Source organism: Cuculus canorus, chromosome Z (assembly GCF_017976375.1).
Source record: "Cuculus canorus isolate bCucCan1 chromosome Z, bCucCan1.pri, whole genome shotgun sequence".
Lineage (NCBI taxonomy): Eukaryota > Metazoa > Chordata > Aves > Cuculiformes > Cuculidae > Cuculus > Cuculus canorus.
The window spans coordinates 17801944-17819036 of NC_071441.1; the positions used below are offsets into that span (position 1 = coordinate 17801944).

At 38.9% G+C, this 17093-nt stretch overlaps 1 protein-coding gene across 1 annotated transcript in view; it reads left to right on the forward strand.

Moving 5' to 3' along the window:
- Window positions 1-992: 992 nt before the first annotated feature.
- Window positions 993-17093, forward strand: part of SV2C (synaptic vesicle glycoprotein 2C) — a 120856-nt gene continuing 104755 nt past the window's right edge. The window contains exon 1 of the mRNA XM_054054950.1: window positions 993-1225. The gene's annotated coding sequence lies outside the window, so the exon portion shown is untranslated. The remainder of the gene's footprint in view (window positions 1226-17093) is intronic.

A 17093-nucleotide genomic window follows, 5' to 3' on the forward strand; every position in this document is an offset into this window, starting at 1 on the left:
AGGTGAGGGTGGAGGTGGCATTACCCTACCTTCCTACTGCAGGTGTAGCTCATGGTTTAACACATTTTGGAGAAGAGAACCCAAGTCCTATGTTTGTTAATAAATCTACTGAAATATTTGCTTATTTTTAAAAGTCACTTTAATATGGAACCCTACCTTCTCTCTTTGCTTTCTCTCATTCTTCAATTTGGTGATACCACTGCATTTGTCACGATACACACTTTACCAGTTGAATTGCACGTAAATGTATATAAGCATAAAGGAGGAACCGTGTTAGTATTCTTTGCTCTACAGTGGCTATTAACGCTTGATGTAACAAAGTTGTGGTAACACATTCAGTCCGCGATGCCACTGCATTAAAAATATTGATGATGCTTATAAACATAAAAACCTCCTGCTGTCAGTAGAACCACAGTCCAAAATAAGACTTCGTAAGATAATCTAATTTATCCCTTTGTCCCAAGACACATCAAACATCCTTAAACACAAGGTTTTACTGGTGTCTTCTTAAAAGCCGCCGACGATGGCGATCCCATCATCACTCAAGGCAATCTGTTCTAATGCTTCACTCTTTTTGCAGTCAGAAATTTTTCCTCCCAGGAAACTGAATCTCACTTGTGGGACTTCCTAGACCAACTTCACTACTTCTCAGCCTGATTTTCACTTGCAGCCTTTGTGTGCGGAGCACGGGCAGCTTTGCACGGGCAGCTTTGCACAGCACTCATGGCTTGCTCTCCAGGAGGATGGTGAGAAGGAGGGATGCAGTGATCTTTGGGTGGCCTGTTGCAACCCGTTCTGTACCAAGCCGTTTCATACTCTCCCCCTGTTGCCGAACCGAAGTGCCTGCGTGGGTGTCGCTATTTTTATTTCCCCCCCCTCCTTTCTACCGGGAAAAAGCGGCTTGTTTTCGCTTCCCAGACTTGCCCGGGGCGGGGGCGGTTCTGTGCCTCCCCCTCGCCGTCTCCAGCCGCTGCCTGCGGCAGGGATCCCGCACTCTGACGCCCCCCGCGCCGTGCCTCCTGCCTCCCCGGCACTGCCGCAGAGCCTCCACCGCAACGCGAAGCCCACGCAGACACTCCGGTCTGCCCCTCCTCTGGTCTGTCACGCTCGGCGGCTCCTCCGGGAGGCTCCTCGCTCCCTCCCGCAGCCTCACGCCTCGAACAGGCGGCAGCGGGGAGCGGAGGGAGCCGGGAGCGCTCCGCAGCCCGGTCGCGGCTCTCCGCCGGTAAGTGATGCTCAGGGCAGCCCGGCGCCCGCTGCTCTCCAGGGCAACTTTCCCATGGTTGGTTTCCGGTGGTTTTTTTTTTTGTTTGTTTTTTGGTTTTGGTTTGCCTTTTTTTTTTTTTTTTGTTGCCTTTTTTTGTTTGTTTGGTTTGGTTTTATTTGTTTGGGGTTTTTTTGTTGTGGTTGGGGGTTTTTTGTTTTTCTTTGCACGCTTGCAGCCGAGGAGGGCTTCAACTTTTCCACGGGACTTGCAGGGAGGATTGGCCGTCGGGGACTGGGGAGAGCTCCCATCCCGTCCGGTTGGGCGTTTCAGGGAGCACAAGGTTCTCTCGCATCTCTCGGTGAGCAGGAGAGGTCTTTGCTCACTCCAGCCTTACCCAGAGCTCACTCGCGCTTCTGCACGAAGAGAGCAGGTTGCACAGGTCCGAGGCGGTGTGGGTGTCTAATCCTTGCTTTTGAAGCTGACTGGCATTTGAGGGCTGACAGAACTTTTGCAAGCTAGGGGAGCAAAAAAAAAAAACAATAAAATAAACAAAATCTGGGTGTTGAGGTTAGCAGACTCCAGATGTTTGAAAAAAACCACAAAAACCCAAGCTTCTAGATGTCCCAGGGGTAAGGATGGTGAGGAAATTCAAAGATGCAGCAACTGTTCAGATTCCAGATCCTTAGGGAACTAACACTTTCTAAGATGTATTTAGAAGGGAAAATGCAGGGCTGCAGACCCTGCAACGGAGAGGAAAAAAAAAAAGGGGGGGGGGGGGGGAAGAAGGGGGAGAGGAAAAGAAAAAAAACAGTTCAAGTGGTTTTGAAAACTATTTTGCTTTTCTCACTGTAGGTTGCTTCAAAGCTTATAACTCACATTGACTATGTTGGGAGAATAGTTTTGCATTCATGATCCATAAGGAGGAGGAGAGACTCCCTTCTTTACAGCCTCAGGAAAGGTCTTTTCCAAAACACACTAAGTTACTACTTTCCTGGTGCTTTGGGATTTTAGATCTTGTTATGCCTCTGACAGTAGATGGAAAGGGAGCATAGGGAATTCATAGTGGGGAACATTATGGTTCAAACCTTCTGTTTAGGAAAAGCCACAGGATGATGGGGTTCTCTGAGGCGACTCCCACCTCATTTAACGAGGATTGAGGGGCAGAAGAACCTCAGGGATGCAAAGAGGCAGAGGAGGTGGTGTTGGTAGTCCTGAGCGGAGGGAGCACACCCCAGGCACCTGAGGGCTGGATGACACTGGGGTGATTGTGCATGGAAGCCACTGATGAGTCTTGGCAGCCTAATCCTGCGAAGCAGTGTGGGCGCAGTGCTAGTGGGGGCGAGGGTGGGAGCTGAGTCATGCTGGCTGGGGCGGCCACAGCACATCTGTACAGAAAAGGGTGCTGAGGAGGGAAGGGAGCCATGGGGAAGAGTCATGTACAGATAGTCTGGGAGGAGGGAGATCGCCTCATCAAAAGATATTGAAATCGTCACGAGGCTCCTTCGTGATTGATAGTGTTCTGCTCTCCTTCCCGTAAAGGGCTGGGAGTGTATCGTGATGGGGGGAGGGGTGGTGGTGGATGGAGGGGGAGAGTGGATTGCAGAGGTTAGTACAACACCAGGGAAACCTCCTCAGGCACACACAATCGGAACTGCTGGTACTTGGGCTGCATTGCACTGCAGTGCAGGGAGCTCACAGCAACTTCTGCCTTAGGAGGGAGAGGGAGATGCTGAATTGATCTGTGGAGGTGGCACAAACTACGCCAAAAATCACTGCTTTAGGAGGGAATTGCAGGCAACTGGAAGCAGAGCTGTAAGGAGATTTTGGAAGGGACTTCCTGATAAATTTACAGCTAACCACAAAGGATTTTAGGGAAAAAAAACAACACCCAGACCAAATAAAGTTCTCTCATTAGAATAATTCTAAATGGTATACTTTTGTTGGAAGTTGTTTTCCTCCAAGTTCTGTACGGAAGAGTCCTGTTTTGACTATGCTATATGACCTCCCGAATTACTGAAGTTTTACAATGGATCTTCTTTACATGAGCTGAGGTGCCTGTGGGAGTGAGAACTACCATTGCATTCTCTCATGCAACATTCATAGTCTACTCCGTAATTAAGCATTTATGTAGCATTTTGATAGGAAAAAAGGCACTGAGGTAAAACAGAGACCCCATTTCTTCCTTCTCACCTACTGATTTTCTATAGTTTTACTGAATTGTAACATGCATTAAATCTTTCTGTTTTGGTCCTTATTTTGGTCGGTTCATTGTTTTTAATTTGTTTCCATAATGCGAGAGTGAGTATCATTGCTTTTCTGTATTCCTAAGAAATGCAGAATTTGCTAAAATATAGTCACAGTAGGTTTCGAGTGGGCTTCTCATTATGTTTGGAGGAAAGCTTTGGATAGGCCAAATGTTGACAGAAATAGAGCCTGTAAATTAAAATTATTGACACACATCGAGACTCCAAATATATTCAAATGATACTTGAAGAAAAAGAAGAAACAATCATTTAATGTCTACATGCCTTAAGCTATATTCCTAGTGCTTATTGAATAAAGATGACCCTGAATATCGGTGGTACAGACTAGACATAGACTCTCTCTGATGGCAACACGATGTAAAATCGCCTGTCATTGCATTCTGGAAAAACAGATTTATATTTGGCCAAATGAGATCATGCCAAGTGTTTCCTAATTATTTGTGAAACATAATTAATTTTCAAAAATAATAAAGCAATGGTTTTATGTATTTTCTCAGTTCTGGGCAACGTGCAAGAAAGGTGTTTGCAGTTATGGAAAATCGCATGAAGCATTCAATTATCTTTGCAAAAAAAGATATTATCACAAGTGATAATGTGAAACCTATAACTGGGTTTATATGTGCCTGAGTGTATCAGCTTGTATAAGTTGCTTCCAGTAATGGCAGATTTCAAATGAATTCTTTAAATTATGTGTTCCAAGCCACAGAGGACAAATGTTTATCCGCAGAGGTCTTGATTGTCGCGTTAAAATCTGTGTGAATTGTATTGTAGATTTCAGTGGGAACCAGAATGAATCTAGCTATATAACTATTTATGTTTCCTGCTATAAAATTATATGAATTAATGAAGATATTTCACATTCTCAGTCATACATAGAAGTTGTTTCAGCGTCACAGGCAGATCACTTGGTACGTACATTGCTGTGAATCTTCACAACCCATATGCATCACAGGATGCATATCAATGCCTGTTTAAACAAAAGCTCATCAATTAGATTAAATGTGTTTGCAAACCAGTGATAGGAAACCCACAGCTGCTGCTACTGCCTTCATATTATGTAGTGCATAATATTTTCATAATAAAACAAAATGGAGTCATTCTTAAAATTATTCAAAGGACTGGATTTAGAATTTGTCTTCTTTTGAGTGCTTGTAAGCAGTAAAACGGAAAAAAATAATTGAAATTATGCTCAGAGTATTGACACTGGGAACAAAAAGGTGGTTAAATTTTTCTTCTAAATCAAGAAACTGTTTCAGTGTTAAATTAAACATCATATATATACTCTAATAACTGTGTTACAGAACACGGTGGGCCTTTCTTCCTCCGTAAAACACTGGTTTGTAGTTTCACAGGCTTTTAACTTGTCTTTTATTTTGTGTATTGCTGCATGGTACTTCTAGAGACATGCTAAACATCCAGAGTATTTGTTCTCCTGTAAATATATATGTTATCAATCTGTGATATGTTAGTCAGATTTGGTTTCAAATTACCATTTTTATGTCAGCAAGAGATAAATACATTTGCATTAAAAAATGTAAATTGATTTAGTATAATCATTATTGAAGCTGTTTCCTCTTATTAAAACACAAACAGAGAAGGTAAAACAACACAGAGCACGCCAGTTTCCTTCTCTGTGGTTTGAACTCTGTCGCTTTCTCACCCAAGGAGGCTAATAAAAGTTTAAACATTCTAGACATAGCAATGAAATTACTTAAGGTATAATACAGTCTAATATAGTGTAATGCAATTAAGATATCATAAAGTTCTTCAATTTTTAAAGCTAGATTCTTACCTCTGTTTGTCTGCATTTCCGCTGACCAGCTGCTGACAGTAAAGTCTTGTCATGCACCAACAAAACGTCAGAGACCTTCATGAATAGGTAGGCATTCCATTCAACTATTTCTAAATCAACTAAAAATGCACCGTACTGAAAATATGGACCACGTAATGTAGCTGTTCCAGTGCACAAAGCACATAGCTTTATATTGATCTAAGAGACATGAAAAATATGGTGTTGCTGCAGCTTCATGTTTCCTTGTTAGCAGCAAGATTTTTTTAAGATAAAGCAGCATCCCTGTAGCTGTCTCTCTCCTTCTTAGCAGGTTATTTTTGTGGTCATGGCTGTGTGCGTCTAGCTACGTGCTTTGTTCTAGGATGGTAGTCTTTGTGTCTCACGAGCATGTTTAGATTTTTGACTGAAAATCCGCATTACAATGAATACATTTGGTAGCAGCGTTAAAACGTCCTGCAGGATTTTTTTTCCCTTTAATGATCATATGAGGTTTTATATAGGGAAAACTTTGCGAAATACATTATGGAAAGTAATTATTCAGAAATACAGGTAATCATGGAACTGAGAGATGACTTTGCTCATAGCATCTTACAGTCCCTCTGGGTTTCTAATTGACACCATTTTCATGCCATAAAGAGCCTGAGGATGAATTTCTTTAACAGTAGCAGTGCTAATAGCAAGAAGGTGATTTTGCAAACCTTTCTACTCCGTTCCTGGCCCCGACCATGGCAGGTTTTGCTTTTATTGGGTAATCCCAGCCACTGCTGCAGCCTTACAAATGGTCCTGTGAACCGCTCCTGAGGGTGAGAAATGGGTGATTCTTTGAAGCAGCACTTAGAACTGGAAATCACTGCTCTTTAACATGTAGCTTTTTGTTGTTTCTCTTTTTTTCTGCGTGTATCCTTGAAATCCTGCCTCTTGGACAGCTGATAGTATGTCTCACTTCCTTGCCATTTATAAAAATGAGACAAGATATGTATTTATTTTGATTAAAAAGGTGTACACTTGAAAATTCCATCACAAAATATACCTAAACACCAAACAATAAAGATAACATCAACAGTATATTTTTCCATTTCCTGATCATGTTGAAAGCTCTCTGCAACACACTTGTGATATCTTTCTTGTACAGATATGAAGGCACCAGATACTATATGGTATTTTCCTTTTTAACACTGAAGCAAGTAAACTGCTTGGTATGTACTATGGAAGATCCTATAGTAATGGCTTGTTAGGGCTTTTTGAGGGGATTTATGGATCTGTGTGATTGAGGTGCTTCTTCACAGGTCATGCGACGCTGGTCCTGGAAAGAAAGGTAACAGCAAGTGTTATCGTCGTTTCCTGTGATTCTAGAAAATGTATATTCTTGATTTTACGTAACTAAATTATTAGTTTTTACGGAGCTGCATTTGAGCTGTTTTTAATCGACAAGTTAAAAGAAGATTATCCTAAATGCAGCAGACACCAAAGATTAACGTTTCATATATGTTGGCCTCCTACTTTTCATATTGTGATATAAGCTTCATGTGTAGCAGGTGCATAGACTGACACTGACTGAATTCACTTATCTTTTTGACATTGTTTTTCAGCATGTGAGCAGCACCTTATTTTCAAATAACACAATGGTTATTTCTTCTCGGCTTTGTGGAACAAATAAAATTTCGGCAATAGGGAGAGCATTAGAGAAAAATGCACTTAATGATGTAAGACGTAACTATTAAACTCATGACTGTCCAAAAAATCAAAGATTATTAAGGCTTGTGAGAGCCTCTGCTGTGCAGATGGAGTCTGTCTTTCTCTTGATATGACACCTCATCCTTGCTGCAGTATCCTGTAGACACAATGACGACATTTAAAATCGCTATTTTCTATTGCAGTTGAGTACAGCAGTATGATGATCTGAATGAACCACAGACCCGTTTAAGGTTATCCTACAGTGCGAACTGTGGTGCAGATATATTGTCCTCCATTCAAAGCTAACTAGTTTAAAACTTGGAAGAATGTTCTGCACAACATGGCCGCAATGCAAGAGAATAATGGAATAATGCACAATAATAAAAGGACTCCTTGAAGTAATTTAGTTCAATCGTCTTCTAAAAGCAGGGCCAACTGTTAGAATTAGATTGGGTTGTCTCACGCCTTGTCTAGTCAAACTTTAAGTGTCTTCATTGATGGGGACCCCAAAGCTTCTCTGTGCAACCATTTGCATGCTTCACTGGCCTTATCATGAAGAATTTCTTCTTGCAACTCAGTGTCATTAGGGGGGGCAAAATCTGACGTACTGATCTAGACGTGGGCTCACAAGCAGAAGGGAATAATTACTGCAGGTAAAACTCTTGCTAATGCATCTGAGGATGTGATTATCCTTCATTACCAGAGAATACACAATGGTGTATAGCAGTTTAAGTTAAAGTGGGGTGCCTTTGCCACAATACTAGTGTTGATACAGAAGCCCTGATTTTTCTTGTGGAAAACATTTCGCATCATCTCTTAGAAAGATGTTGCTTTGCATAATTTTTGAAGTGTGGTAATTTGTGAGAAATGTTTTGAGTCATGACTACATATAAAGAGAAAGAAGGTAAGTGTTCCACTGAGATACCAAATATTACATAGGGGCTCACATGTCACTTAACAAAGGTGTTTTCCACGGGTGGCTTCATCTCAGTTGTGAGAGGAAGGATACCGCAGATTATTACAGATCTATGTACATACGTATTTTGACTAGTTTATGTCCCAGCACACTCCATTGTATTTCAAATGAGGTGGATAGAATTGCATTTCATGGGAATTTGGCTCAGAATGTCTTAGAATCACAGAATCATAGAATCATTTGGGTTGAAGGGGCTTTAAAGATCATCCAGTTCAAACCCCCCTGTCATGGGCAGGGACACCTCCCACTGGACTAGGCTGCCCAAGGCCCCTCCAACTTGGCCTTGAACATCTCCAGGGATGGGGCAGCCATAACTTCCATGGACAACTTATTCCTTTGCCTCACCACCCTCATCAGGAAGAATTTCTTCCTAATGTGTAACCTAAAATTTTCCCCTTCCAAATTAAAGCCATTCCCCCTTCTCCTGTCACTATTTTCCCTTGAAAAATCCCTCCCCATCTTTCTCATCTTTTACCCTTCAGGTACTGGAAGGTCCCTGTAGGGTCTCCTTGGAGCCTTCTCTTCTCCAGGCTGAGTAACCCCAACTATCTCAGCCTGTTGTCATGGAAGAGGTGCTCCAGCCCTCTGATCATCTGTGTAGCCTTCTTTTGGACCCATTCCAACAGCTCCATATCCTTCTAATATTGAGGATTCCAGAACTAGACACAAGACTCCAGAGGAGATCTTGTAAGAGGGGAGGTGGGGGGCAGAATCACCTCCCTCAGCCTGCTGGCCACACTTCTTTTGATGCAGCCCAGGATACTGTTGGCCTTCTGGGCTGCGAGCGCACGTTGCCAGCTCGTGTCAAGCTTTTCATCATTCAACACTTCCAAGTCCTTCTGTGCAGGGCTGCCCTTAATTATGTCATCCCCCATTCTGTATTGAAATTGCATATTGGCCTGATCCAGGTGTAGGACCTTGCATTTTGCCTTGTTGAACCTCATGTGGTTCACATAGGCCCGCTTCTTCAGCTTGTCTGGGTTCCTCTGGATGACATCCTGTTCCTCTGCTGTGACAACTGCACCATTCAGCTTGGTGTCATCTGCAAACTTGCTGAGGGTGCACTTGATCTCACTATGTGTATCACTGATGAAAATACTAAACAGCACTGGTCTAGTATGGACCCCTGAGGGACACTAGTTGTCATGGACCTCCATCTGGATATCGTGCCATTGACTACTCTTCTCTGAATGTACTATCCAACCAATTTCTTATCCAGTCTAGAGGGTTTGTTGGAGAAAATTTTGTTCGGCTACATACCATTGAGCTTTTTCTCTGCTAATTAATTTATCTTTGTTTTTAAATAACCATTTATCAATAAACATTGATAGATATATAAGCATTTGACCATAAAGTGCGTATCCTTCTCAGATTCTATGCATCCAGAGAGATCTAAAATTTGTATTTAAACAGAATCTACGTAGTCAGCCTTGGCTGATATTGTCATGTTAATTAGCATGACAAAATTCAGATATATGTGTTTGTCAGTACCATAAATAAATAAATAAATAAATAAATATATTTCTCCCTTGTGAGTGTATACTGACCTTATAAAACCTTACACAGGTTGTAAAGTTATATGTTCTCCTTTAAAGATGAAAAAAACTGTATTATTTTTATATACCTTTTTGTTCTTTGTAGTTGTTTTTTATACATAAAAGGGCTTTAAGTTGAAAATGACCAAAGGAAAAATTACTTTTAAAGGAATGAAAAGCATTTCCAATATATTTTATGCATAACGCACTATTTAATATATAGCTGCTCTCACAGATGTCTGCCAAACATTTTGTAACTTAAAAGGGTTTTGCAGTCGCATGGGTCTGAAGTAAAAACAGGAGAGAGTAGAGCATGAAAATCAAACATTTTTTAAAACTTTAGTTCTATTTATCATCATGGTCTCCTCTAGCCTCATTAGATTTATAAAGTTTTGTTCCTATCAGTTGCTTAATTTTACTATTTAGGTGTTAGAAAAAAGCTTATGATTATGCTTATATAATAACTATTATATGGAGTGAGTAGTTGGAAAATAAATGCTTTATGGTATTCCATTTTTTAAATATTAGTATACTTGATGTAAATGGGGAATATTATGTGGTTTTGTAAATATATGTATGTACTTTTGTATAAAGAACAAAAAAACTCAAGTAAAGTCACACTCTAACTTAAAAAATATCCTCGGTAGTTGTACAACATTCAGATTTATAAGTGAGATTAGGTCACAACATTTGCTTGTTGAGGGAATAATCCCTATAGGCAACAGCAAGTGTACACTTGAAGTGCATTCTTTGGTTCTAAATTATTAAATAGATTCTTAAGTTTAATATATTTCATAGTGCTTTCCAGCTTGGGTAGGCCAAGACTGATGTAGCAAAAATTAATTCAACTTATTGGGAAAAATGGAAAATCGTTGCCTGCTCGTTTTTGATATTTTTTTCTTCTGTTTAGCTGGAATACCAGTTCCCTACCAGTCTTCTTTTTGCCTTCAAAGGAAGTAAAGAAAAAAAAAAAGAAACAACTTAGACATGGAGAAGTGATGTTTTTTTCCTAGAAAACACAAAAATTTAGTGTATTAGACATCACAGGAACATCTAGCAGTTTTCTGCTAAAATGAATTTAATTTTCTTTAATTTTTGTTTCTTTAAATAGAATTCTATGTTCAGTTCACATCTAAACTTGGGAGACTCCAAGCACTTATTAGTTGTAAAGCTCTTGAGGGTTTTGCTTAGTACATGGCGCTAAGGATCTGAGCCACGTTCTACTCCATAGACATGCTCCTTCAATTTTGAATATCCAGACAAAAATGTTTAGGCCCATACTTACAAATAACATGTCCTAACCTTCAGAGACCATAGAAATTCTCTTGTCGTATTCCAGTTGAATGCAGTAGATATCTGTACTAAAAGAATAATTAAGATAGCTGTCCTTCTACACTTTGAACAACCAGAAAATAGGAAACTCCCAGACATTAAAAGGTGAAAATGCCATCAGGGTGGTTCTGTGTATTTGCTCAGAGAAACTACAAGGCAGAGGGGAAAAAAAGCAACCAACCAAACCAAAGAAAACATGCTAACCAATTGCCTGAAAAAAATTTAGCAAATGATTGTTCAGGAAATGGATGTTAATTGGTGAAAACAAACCCTTGACAAAGATCGTTATATATTGGGACCCATATGGAACAGATCAAAAACTTGGTCAGAACTTGAGAATCTCAACAGCTATAATAAAGTGAACAAAACACAAACATCTTATACGGTATTTGTTCAAGTTGTGGTTTGGCTTTTTACTATTTGCCCATGGCCATGGCTGTTCATGACCATATCTGTCCGTTGAGAAAGTGGCTGTCCAAGATGTGGCGCTTATCATTAGTAGTCTAGAAGCAATCCTGTGCTTCAGTACTGGGCACCTTATGTCCATAAGACAGTTCTGTCTGGAGTGCTGTTTGTTATGGACTAGCTTCCTTTCTAGAAATAAAGGCACTCTGGGTAATTCTCTTTTAGTTCACATTTGTTCAGTGGTTAAAACAATGAGCTTTTTTTTTCTGTTGTAAAATAGCACTATGATTTTGATTACAATACCAGAACAACCAATAAAACTAAAGCATTAGGAAGAAAAATACTGACACTTTCTCTGAGGCATCTGAAGTGACTGACGTGACTAAGGATCAGCTGAAGAGTAACCCATTCAGAATCCTTTCCTTTATAGTATCAAAGCCATTCTTTGATTTATTTATCACTTTAGAAAATGTTAACGTACTTTGGTTTGTAAAAGTTCAGGAAATATTTCTTGAACCCCTGCCTATGTGGTTCATAACACTGTTGAGTAATGATTATTTCTCATATCTGGCTCACCCTCTTGCCTAAGAATATGGCTGACTTGCCTCCTGTGTGATGTTCACTTTACCACGTAGAGTGATAAGCTTTCTATGACTTAGTAATAACTTAAAAAAATGAGGTATCAGCTTCCTTCTCAATTTTAAAGTTTCAGTTTCATTCCAGTTACAGTTTCATGGCAGAAAACTACCAAAAGTCACATAATTAATTTCAGTTTGGTTTTTTTTTTCTTTTTTTTCAGTATTTAGTTAAAGTTTATCAATCGTGGTTTTGGAGCACAATATAGATTTCTTGCCATGACCAGCTGTACAAGATTATGAAGTAGGACAGCACTCTGGTGCCACCCTACTTAATAATTTAGTAGATAGAGAACCTTCTTCTTCCTGGGAAATTATGTATTCTGAGAAGAAAAATTCTCACTGGAGAAACTGCTTGCTAATTTCTGTATTATAATAAAAAATTAGTACGGTGATTCCCCGCTCCAGAGTCCAAAGGAAAAAATACTATTTTCTAGTATTTGAGAAACTATTGCAAACCAACTTCTTTCAGTCTGTCGGTGATATGATTGTTTCCTAAAGAAAACATTGTTTTCTTGTTCCTAAAGAAACATTGTTCCTAAAGAAACAATCATATCACTTGCTTGTAGAAATCACCAAAGAGTCATTTTATCATGTATATTTGCTGAAATATGAGTAACTCAAGGTTATGACGTGAAATGTGTGTAACATCCCACTTGGTGTTTTAAGGGATGTGTATTATTCTCGCAGGAATAGAAAGAAAATGTTTACTACATGTTTTAGGCTTCCCTTGTGCTTGGTCTACATACAATCTTCTAGACGAGAACAACAATCACCCAGTGAAGAAAGGCTATGATACACTGACAGTCTAGCAGGTGTTTGAGACACACAGCGCTCAAGGAGAGGCTGTTGATTTGCTCAGCTGGGAAGGGAAGGCTGAAGCACGATGGGGAGATCTAAATGCTATCTTCCACCATCTAATGAGTGATTAGCAAGAAGATGGGGTCAGGAATAAGAATGGAAATTCGAACAAGAAGGAAGAAATTCTTCACTCTGTGTGTGAAGTACTAGAGTAGGTACACAACAACACTGTAACATCTGTGCCTTTGGAGATGTTCAAAATTTGCCTGAACACAGCGCTGGGCACCCTGGTCTAAGTTTGAAGAGAGCTTGTCTTTCAGCAGGAGGCTGAAGTAGAAGACCTCCAGAATTTCCTTCACATCTTCATTATTAGTCTAAAGACCATGTACTACTCTACTACTGAAAGCTAATAAATCATGGAATTCAATCTCCCTTTCTTGTGAGCCCTTCTGCTCATGCCAGGGTAGTATCTGGTCAACATCAGGGTCTTTTTTTACAATTGTTTGCAAATTCAGAAGAGGTACATATAGGAGCGAAGAATTTATAATCTGAGAGAGAATTTGATTACTTACAGTAAAATAATCCATCCTGTTACACTGTATTCTGTAAAAACTCTCTTATTCGGCTAGAAATTCTTGTACTGTCACAGACTGAGAGGCAAAATCAAGATAATTACCTTGATCAAAAAATTGTTTTAGCTGATAAATGTGGTTATTTATTCTATTGTTAAAGGGCCGAACTGTAGAATGACTGAATCATTTTGTTCTCTATTTATTTATGGAGAAACAGTGGCTTGTAGTGTCAGCTCATAGCTGACCGTGATTTGACTTTCCGGCCACTTTTCTCTTTTTAGGGAACTGTGCTTTGGAGTACACAGAGAGGATCTGAGTAAAAGTTACTGCACTTTATGGTTAAACACAGTTATTCCGAAGCTGAAATAATAAAATGTGTTGAATTCCTCACATTGAATCAGAAAATGTGGAAACTATAGACCTTTTTTACGATCTTAAGTCCCTTTGCTGTGTTTGATGAGCAAACACATGAAATACAAAGTTTATATGCAGTATCCAAGTTCACATCTAACAGGCATAGTTAATTCTTCCCTTTTCTTTGAAACATAAAAGGGTTATTGCCTGCTGGGCTCCTGAGTTTTTCCTGACTTGTAGGGGCACAAGAGCTTCGGCATGTTTTCCTTGAGATTTCCTTATGTGTTTTATCTTAAAAATAATGCAGTCACATGCACTGTTTCATTTTCCCCAATATTCACTTTTTCTAGCTCTACGGACAATGTCATACAGAAGCAGATTGAGAGAATTCAAAACACAGAAATATAATTTCTAAACAACATCTCATAGAGGTTATTCCCCCACAACTGCCCTCCTTGAGGCTGGACAATTTACAGGAGTGCTTTCTTGTAGTTTGTGCACATAGTTCCTATCCCAGAGGTGGGTAGAGAACATTGCTGTTCTTACAAATATTTTTATATATATATATATATATATATATATATATATATATATAAAAATCTAATTTATTGCAATAGGATTGTTTATATGAATTATTTTACTCAAGGGCATAAGTTCTTGCAGAATAAGACCACTTGGCTGGTAAAGTGGAAATCTTGCAACAAATGAGTTTTTGACAGTATAAGTCCTGTGCTATCTTCTGCCAGGAGATAGGTAGAAAATGGAACTAAGCTACCAATTAAAACTTTTTCTGTCAGATGCTGATGATTCTTTACTAGATATATAATGTGATTTTAGGTCCATTTTATTTTCTGATTATTGAATAAAAATTTGTTTTTTCCTAGTTGGGAGAAACTGTTTTATATTGTACCTCTTATTCATGGAGTAAAGGGAAGCAATATATCTGTTTTTCTATATCTACGAACAGCAGTGAGCTACAGGTTCCAATACATTGCCTTTGAACACTGCTGTGACTGAGAAAACTAATTTCTGTGAGCAGAAGTATCCTTTCATTGGTGAACTCTATGCCAGTAATTTCTTTAAACTATGGCTTCTTAAAAAATATTAAATTCAATTTTATTTAATATTGTAAAAGAGAGGAAGTAATAATTCTGTAATGCCTTTGGTCTTTAATATTCAAACAATGTGTATTTTTAATTAGAAAGCTATTTCAATTCAATAAAACTCTTGTAGTGTATGGCATAATTAGAATAGGGTTGATACTGAGGGAACTATTGCTATATTTCATAATGGCTCTGTAAATATGTAGAACTTTTTAAAAATATCTAAGTTAAGTGTTAAAAATACAATTAAGAAACCCTTTTACGTGTTGGTTTAACGGTGCTGTAATGGCACAGAGTGCAAGGGTTAAATAGAGTGTGTGCAAACTGTTCCACTGAAAGCTGTGGAAGGGTCAGGAGAGGAAGAGCACATGCAGCAGACTGAAAAAATGTACTGATTTAAATTCCTGTGAAATTTTGGATTAAATTAAAAACTACCTTTCCTTAATGGAGATGATCCTTGCTCTCAGGGTGCAAGCACTGGACATTGCATCAGCTGTACATCTGCAAAACTACTCTCAATGAAAACTGATATACGTACATTCAAGGAACTAAGCATGTAATCGATGTGATGTATATCCTGAGGCCACCAGAATGTGACACTTTTAGAAAGCTAATTGTAAGCTATAAATGAGAACTAATTGGCTGATGAAGCAAGAATTTATTTTCTAAAATTGCTTTGCTTATTAAATTTAAACATTTATGACATCTGATTTTTTTCTTTCTTTTTTTTTTTTTTTTTTGCTAGAAAAGGAAAATGACTTTCAGATCTTGGCTGCTGTGTTTTATTGGGAATTAATTTGTTGCTTATTTTGCCTTCTTTGGACCTGTTCTTCTACACAATGCTCACAAGCAAGTGAGCCGTTTCTTTTCATACCTGCTTCAGACTCCCCTAACCACAGAATAGGCAAGAAACCTGCTTGGAGTGTGACACCAATTTCTTTCATTAGTCAACTGGCACTGGTGGCATACAGATAATATTCTGCCCTTGAACCAGAAATATTATCTGATGAGTCATCCAAACGCCCCGTTGTGGGTGGGTAAGGGGAATCTTAATGTTTCTTTTAAATAAGAAAAGTGATAATAATAGGCCAAGTCTGAAAAGAAAAAATTGGAAATGCTTGTGTGATGCGAAACATTTGAACAGATTGCTGCCCAATCATTAGAGTAAATGAGAACCTATTAGAGGACCCTGCCAAGTGCGAAGCATGGTCCTTCAACATGCATTGTGAATGTGTGTAACTGAAGTGCCGATAAGAGGATGATCCACCTTATCTGTCACTCTCAGGAGACATTATTTATGTGGAATTGCTTCCTTCGTTCACTAATAGTAACAATATCTATAGTTACACAAAAAGCACACTTGAACATGGTACCACTGTGAAGGGTTTTTTACCCAATTACCTCCCGAAGAGACCCAATTGGTTTTGTTCAAGGGCAATACGAGTAAAGAGCCAGGTTTGATTAATTGGGTTGAAGACAGAAATTACAAGGAAATTACTTCAGAATACAGACAGGACACAATGGTACCTTATTGATGTTTGCAATGCCAGGGAGCAAGAACATTGTTACTTGAAGTCTTGTCAAGATAAAAACAAGTTGGTGGAAAACGTATATAATTCCTACTTCTTGGGGAATGTATGGTTTTCAGGGACTAAGCCAGTCAGAGGTTAGACTTGAGGAAGTTACAGAGTACTTTTTTTTTGTAACACGTATTCTTGACATGGATTTTGCTTTTCTGAATGTCACATTAAATGCTAAATATGGTTGCGATTCCATCTTTCAAAACATGAAGGTAACATGAAAAAATAAATAAGGCTCCTGTGTGCTCTTTCTCTTACTTGTTTGATTTATGAAATTATATTGAACCTCGGGGGTTGGAAGAAAACTATTAATATGTCTGTGAAGCTCCTACTGTGCTACATTCTATGTTGTTGTAATAAACAAGTACTTCTTTCAGTAGGAAGATATACAATAAGAAGCAGGGAGTTTTTCATTATTAAGCAACTATTACTCATTTTTAAAACTGTAAAGAATAATTCTAACTTTTTTCCTCCATGTTTTTATTCCAGTTTCTTTTCATGAAAACCCTCTTAAGGTGAATTAGGAAAGGAGACGATTTCATACATTGTTTCAGCAACTGGAGTGCTATTACATCGTCTTCCCTTCAGAACTCTGGGGTTAACAGCTTTTCTCAGTATACTCCATGCGTAAGACTCAAAAAACTTAAGACTTTTGACACCATCTGCTCCAGAAACTATCTAATTGCTCCTACTCCCATCTTTATATATTGTGTAATGGATCCTGCCTTGATAATATTTCTAATATGCTATTTGGGTGGCAGCACAGGGAATCAAACCCATGGCCGCTGAGTGCAGCAGTATCACAAAGATCCTATTCTTTCAGCCTTCTGTTCTTTCAAGGGTTACTTGCAATGACTTTTTTC